The sequence below is a fragment of the Lemur catta genome, chromosome 1 (assembly GCF_020740605.2).
Source record: "Lemur catta isolate mLemCat1 chromosome 1, mLemCat1.pri, whole genome shotgun sequence".
In the NCBI taxonomy this organism is placed as follows: Eukaryota; Metazoa; Chordata; class Mammalia; order Primates; family Lemuridae; genus Lemur; species Lemur catta.
In genome coordinates, this window is record NC_059128.1 from 193,048,024 (window position 1) to 193,055,446 (window position 7,423).

The following is a 7,423-nucleotide window of genomic DNA, read 5'->3' on the forward strand; positions in this document are numbered from 1 at the left end:
AAATAAGCATTTAAGATAAAAGTTAACAGTTTGCATAGAGTAGAAAAAAATTAAATAATATTAAAACAAATGCTAATAATCTAGTGTAATTATAAAAATTACCCCTTTTAGTTAAGTATGCCTTAAGAAAAAGTACAAATTGTATTTACATAATTTTACACTTTGTCTTTGACTTCTTTTTCTTCTTTTTACCATCTTCACTCCTACTTTCTTTATGGTTTCAAATTTCTCAAACTAATATATAGAAGATATCATCAATATCCTGTCTTGTCTTTGGAGATGTTTCCATAAAAAGAATTCTGTAGCTTCTTGCTAAGTCCAGGGCTTGTTTTGTGTCTAATATTCTTGAAGGCAAACCACGTTTATTTCCTACTGGGACTATAGGTACATCTTCAGAGTCTTTATTTAGCTCTTTTAAATTGTTCTTGATAATAGCTTAATGTGATTAGTATCATTTATGGTAAATACACAAAGAAAGCCCTCCCCAGGCCTCATGCACTGATACCTCATTGCACTGTACGCCTCTTCATTTGCTATGTCAATAATATCCAAGAGACACTTTTCTCTATCAATTACTACTTGCTTCTTGTAGGAATCCTCTATTGTTGGATCATATTCATCCACAAAGTGATTCTGAATTAGCTGTATCTTCAAGATACTCTTGCCTACACCACCAGCTCCAACTAGCTGAAGTTTATATTCAGTCATTTTCAGCAGGCTGCTCTCCCGCACCTGGGAGCCATAGAGGCTCTGGCCCTCCACTACCACCTTCAGTGCCCCCGTGAGGTGAGGGGATGGGGGTATTGGCTGAGCAGCCGCTATCTTGGGAAGATATTCAGTATGTTAAATTTAGAGCTTCTTATTAACCTATTATTGTCTTATGGCAATGAAAGCTGAAACATCTTATCACTCATTTTTATCATATATTTCTCCTCTCTTTCTAAAAAGCAGTATTTAGCAAAATAATTTGAAAATTAAAATTCGTAGGATTTAATTTTGTCTTTGATTCTTAGGGCAGAGGGAGGGTTGGGATAAGCTTCAGAATAATTAAATATAAATGGCACAACATGGATTAGAAATTAATAACTTGAACATATTAATATACATTAGTTTGGGTCAAGAACATATGTCCCTTTCTATGTATTCTTTAATTCCAACTTGTTTGGGGATGTTTAAAATAACTTTAATATTTATGGTTCCAAAATTTATGGTACTACTATTGCTCCGTAATAAACATAATCTTTCAAAATGGCTCTGGTTGGAGAAAACTGGAAATTCACAATTTGGCTAGGAAACTAATTTATACAAATGATTTTCCTAAAGAACTCATATTTAGAGTATCAATGTTTAGCACATCTCATGCCAACCCGGAATTCAAGGCTCCTAAATACTTTTGCTATTCAAAAATTTTCTCTTTCATTATAAACTTTATCCCTAATATCACCACACTCAATTAGTAAGTTTATTTTATCAGGGTCACCTTATGCCTCATTCTTGTTGTACAAATGATCAGCAATATTTGCATATATATACACCTTAATTAAAAATAATAGTTATTTGAATGAAGAGAGCAATGTAAAGGGAATAGATAGTGTCCTTTACTAAAAAAAAAAAAAAGTGTGAATCCCTCACTGATGTACAAAGAAACATAGTATAATAGCATTATTAAAGATTAGAATAGAAGAAAATCATAGAAAGAACAGTTGTAGTGAACTTTAAAGAGAATTCTTTCTATTCAGGTAAAATATGATTTAAGTAAAAGACTATGAAATGAAATAAATAACAGTCCAGGATGATCAATAGACAACATTTGTTTGAGGACAAAATGAATCACTCAAATGCATTCTTTACTTCCAAGTTTTAACCAGAATTTAAAAACTTATATTAGAAAAATAATACAAGATCTACTGAGCATTCTTAGTCATTGAGTTAGAATATGTATGTAAGTACTGAACCTATGCAACAGTTGACAATTCAAGATAGGGAAAGAATATCTATGCAATCAATCAAAGAAATTTCATGTTTAATTTTATGTGTTAAGCAAATATAAATGAAATAAAGCCATAAATCACATAGTTGTTAATAGTGTGTTCTGATTTTGAATAGGCTTGGTGAGCAAAGATCTTAATTTATTGATGCTTCATAGGACTATGTACCCTCTATTATCTATTCAGTTCACAACATGTATTGAACAATGTCTTGAGTATTCTAAATGTGAAGTCCAGGAGTTACTAATTTCAGAAATAACAAAGCAATAATACCTAGCATTCTGTAGTATTGGCAAAAGTACTCATAAATTTCTCCAAGTGTAAGATAAAAGAAAGGTATCTGACTGATTTATAAAGATGCTCATTATAGTATTCAATTCCATTGACAGAATTGTTAGGACTGTCACATGTTCTTCAAGATTAGAATAACTACAATGTAAATATTGGATGTTTTGCACTTCAATATAATGTCTTCAAGTGTGGACCTATAACTCAACATTGAAAGAAAGATACATAAGAGCCTCATAAGAAATAATTTGTTTACACTGCAACTAATCAACCAGATTTGAAAGTATACATTTATATTATCAAAATAGTCAAACTACTAGAAGTCAACAGAAACAGATATTCTGGTGCATTCTCTGAGGCTTTCTACTTTTATATCAAACAGAGAATTATTTTCAATGTTTGAAAGAGTAATAAATATTTTCTCAAAAATTAATATGTAACAATTATTTCATCACTAGAACTTTACAGAGACAAAATTCATCCAAAGATATACTTAAACTGGATACATTTTATTGTATGTAAATTATATTCTAAATAAAGTTGACTTTAGGACTTTTATAGAGTCTATAGATTCACTGTGAATAAGAATTTAAGACTCACTCATATTTGATGTGTGCAGTCATAAATGTCTCCCTGATTCTGCTGTGAAGACTTTTACAAACATGCTCTTACCACACCAATCTATTACTGATTCTGTTTCAGTGTTTATCAAACTTGCCTGTTCATAGGAAGGCCTGTGTACTTATTAAACACAGAGATAACAGGGCTCATCTAAGACCAATTGAATCTGTATGTGTAACAATATCAGGTGATTTGTAAGATGAGCACAATTGAGAAAGTACATTTGTTTCCCCCACCTCCTCTTGATAGTAATTTTTCTACTCAGTTTGCTAAATAAATTCTTCCAGTCTGAATTTCTGTTTCTTTGAATAGTCCAAAATTTTATGGACCTCTGCTTTCTAGAATTCCAGATATGGCAGTGTGCATTGATAACATCCTAATCAGGAATTCAAAAGATAATAAATATAAGAAAAGACTAAAGAGCTCTACTTTGGTTCATTACATCAGGTAATGGAGTGAAAGAAAAGAAAAATGTGGCATTGGCACTTTCAATGTCACCTTGCTAAGCTTAATACAGCAATAATACTAGTATTCCAACCTCCAAACACATGATGTAATTTGCAAAAAAAAACAAAAAAGTTTCAAGCATTTTTAAGGTGATTTAATATCTTTGAAACAAAACAAGAACAAACAAACCACATCACCTAACAAACAAAGCTATATTATTTCACTAGTCATTGGGAAAAGCGAATTTACAAATTTGGAAAAGGAATTTTAAAATTCCAAGCAGTTACCTATTTCTTAGTTCAATAGAATTATACCTGCTTGTTTTGGTTATATACAATTTTTTAGATTAAGTGTACAATGAATAATACAGATAGCTCTCATTAAATAATGTAATCTCAGTATTTTAATTATTTTTGTCATCTTCACAAATTTCAAATTATGGAATCATTTTGATTGTGGTTACAGAAAGTTGTCTGAACTCATTATAAATGATGTCAAATGTCTGAAATTTCTGCTACACAAATAGGCATTACAAAAGAAGCAGTCTCCCAGTTTGTTAGCAGCAAGCTTATTTGTTTTACCCAAATGTACATCTTTAAAGAAGTCACATTGGAATCACCTGGAATACTCATCAAAAACAGACTCCTGAACCCAGAGCCAGCAATAAGAAGTCTAAATCTTAAAGGCAGTTGCCTAAGAATCTGTCCTTTCTAGATTCTTAGCAATTCATATGATAAAACGACTTGGGGGATTGCTTTGTATTTTAAGAATTTTGTATTTGACCAAAATAAGATTCTGCCATTATCACTGATATCACTGTGGCTTTGTCATTGGCCAAAAGTACAGAAGAGTCTGTGTGACAGTATTATGCTTAGTAACTATAAAAGCATTTTTCCCAAGTAAATAACAACAGAATCATTAGAAAAACCTTCCTCAGAGCCATCTGATATTGATTTTTGGCTATTCCTTTACATGAATTACTAGAATCACGAACTGAAAGAAGCAGTAATTTTTTCCTTGAATGCCACAATATAGTCACTTGTGTGTGTGTATGTGTGTCTGTACACACACACACACATACACACACACACGTATCTTCATCTATCCACAGAAGCAGTTTTTCAAGATATTTCCTGCTGGCAAAAATGAGTTGGAATTAACGTGTAGATAAGGGGATGAAGGTATTACATATGTAAGAACAGTGATTTAAAAATTCTAGCAATACTGTCACAAATATCGAGGAAACTGGTAGAAGATACAGGAAGAAGTAAAAAGTAGCAATACATTGTTTTGTCGAACTTTTTAGTTCTTTTCTGTTTATATATAATATTCTGTTTTCTGCCTACCATCTTTCTCTCTCCCCTCCCTTTTCCTGACTCTTGACTTTTCATCCTACCCTACACACTTTCCTCATTCTAGTATTGCCCAATCTGTATGTAATATAATCACTTTATTTTCAGGTGAACAGCTTATCAAGTTTTTACAACGTGTACTTTAAATATTTTGGAGGACAAGTTTTGATATCAAACTGATTCCACTTAATAACAAGCCACATTATAATAGCATTTTCCTGAGCTTGTTTTAGATTGATCTTTGTCCAGTACACAAATCCTGTAATAATCAGTGCCATAAAAATGATTAGATAGCACACAAGATTAGGGTTCAGTTTTACCACACACGGTGGAAAACGTGCTTTTGCAAGGCAAATGCATGAATTAAAGCAAAAAGACTCAGAATACAAAATATATCTAGTTTGTACAATATTTACATGCCAAAGTTGACCAGGGGAAATATAAATATTTCATTTATTTAATCTATCCAATTTTTTTTCTGATCTTTAAAAAAAAATAGTAAGGAAAAGCAGTCAGCACTAGTTGGCATAGAAATGGCTCAGTGAAGCCGTTTTCTAAAGAGCACCTTGATGGCCGGAAAGTCGATGCACCTCAAATGAAGACGTTTCCAGGAACCACAAAGAGGGTCTAGCAGAATATTTATGTGGTGCCATTTTAAAGTAGGCTAAATAATTTATTAACATGACCCCATTTCTTTCACAACATTTTGAAAACAAAATGCTTTTAAAATTGAATAATCATTTTAGCAAGGTGAATCTTTCAGAGATAACAGAAAAAAACCTTGAAGAGATGCAATTAAAATCACGACAAAGCACTAATTAAAAATTGAGCACATGTTCCAATATGAATATTTCTACCACATATCAAAGTTACAATCTTGGGGAAATTTACAATATTGAAGCCATTGCTCAGACAACATCATTTGTTAAGCTGCATGGACTTTTTATTATGATGCTTATTACTTTATTTATTTTTAAATCTTGGATAATGACTTTCACTCCATGTTTACTCATGTGTTTTTAAAATTATAAAATTACTTTCCCATTCACAAAGATTTAGTTTTAATTTCCATATTTTAGAGGTTCCCTTAAGTCTTAGAAAAGTATGTACATATGTATAATAGATATTTATATGTGTACAGATGTAATGAGTCTATCATTTTCATGTGCAGATGTAGTAGGCTGCTGGAGAAATTACCTGCCCAGATTGGATCAAGGCTGACACAGTTGTGCATCTTCCCAACAAATGCCAGAATATACCAAGGCTCAACTATCCCTTTTTCCAGTGGTCACATGCAGAGGTCCCACTGGAACAGGAATAATCCCATGATCTCTGTAATGGACAGAATGTGCTTCCCCAGATTTCATATGTAATCTTAATCCACCATGTATATTAGGAGGTGAGGCCTTTGGAGTCTAATGAGGTCATGAGGTTGGACCCTTCATAAATGGGATTAGTGCCCTTATAAGAAGAGACAGGAGAGTTTGTCCACTCTCTTGGTTCTCTGCCATGTGAAGATACGAAAAGAAAATGGCCATCTGAAAACTAGTAACCAGACACTCAGAGCTGCTAACACCTTGGTCTTGGACTTCTTAGAGTTTAGAACTGTAATAAATGTTTGCTGTTAAGCCACCCAGACTACGGTAATTTGTGAAAGCTGCCTGGTGAACTAAGACAGCCACCAAGATTAATTGTGCCTTCATGGCTGCCCCTCCATCCCTCTGCTTATTAAATGCACTTTCTTACCCAATCTCTATGAGCAATGGAAAACACTAAAAGGTTTTAGTGAGGGGAGCACTAAAATCAGGTTTGCATTTTTGAAAACTAAATGCATGTAGGGGGACATATCGGAGATTGTCACGACTGAAGGTTATTGTGGTAATTCAGGTGAAGAATAATATTTGCTTGAGTTTCAATATTGACAGTGAACATGAAGAAAAGAACCAGATTTGAAATAGGACATGAAGTCCTCTGCTGCTGACCTAAAAACTGAAGCTGTAGGGCTAGAAAATTTTGTTCCTTGCTCTTAAAAGGTTTCCATTCTAGCAGAGGGCTACAGACAATAAAAAATAAAACTAATAAAAAGTAAAAATATCCAAGAGAGCTAATAGTTGTTTAAACAAAGAAAAGTGAGGAAGGGAGTGTGGAATATTAAGGGTGGTGATAGTTGTACAATTAAATATCAAGGTCAGATGAAGCCTCCTTGAGAAGGTGTAATCTGAGCAACACCTTGAAGGCAGTTAGGGAGTGAGCCACATGTGTTAATATATTTGGGGGCAAATACCCAGGTGGAGAGACTGGAGGCAACATTGAATCTAAGCAGTTGTTCGTATGTGTTGGAGAAACAGCCTGGAGCAGGGAAGCCCTGTGGACCCGAGGAGTAACAGCTGCTGAGGTCTGTGCTCTGTCTCACTGCCCTTGAGTGCCCCCTACTCACAGGCTGGCTAGACGTAGGGACCCTAGCAGGTGCTCACCCAGGCTGGCATTCCAACTTTGACCTACATCTGGGAAGTGGGGCCGGTCTCTTTCCCTGACAACCCAGGGCAATGTCATGAGGTGAGTACACCTGGCAGGCATGGAGGGAAGGTCCTGGAGGTTGGAGGTGGCCTAGGGTCCACGCGGGCCTGGGGGGTTCACCACAATTTGCTGGGTCCCCAAAGTACTGAGGGAGCTGAGGATGTTAAGAGGAGATGCAGACTCCAGTCTCCTCAGGCTGGGCCCTCGTCT

The 7,423-nt window shown here is 34.5% G+C and overlaps 1 pseudogene; it reads right to left on the reverse strand.

The window, feature by feature from the left end:
* Positions 1-229: 229 nt before the first annotated feature.
* On the reverse strand, positions 230-711 carry LOC123641658 (annotated as a pseudogene).
* Between the last annotated feature and the right edge of the window lie 6,712 nt (positions 712-7,423).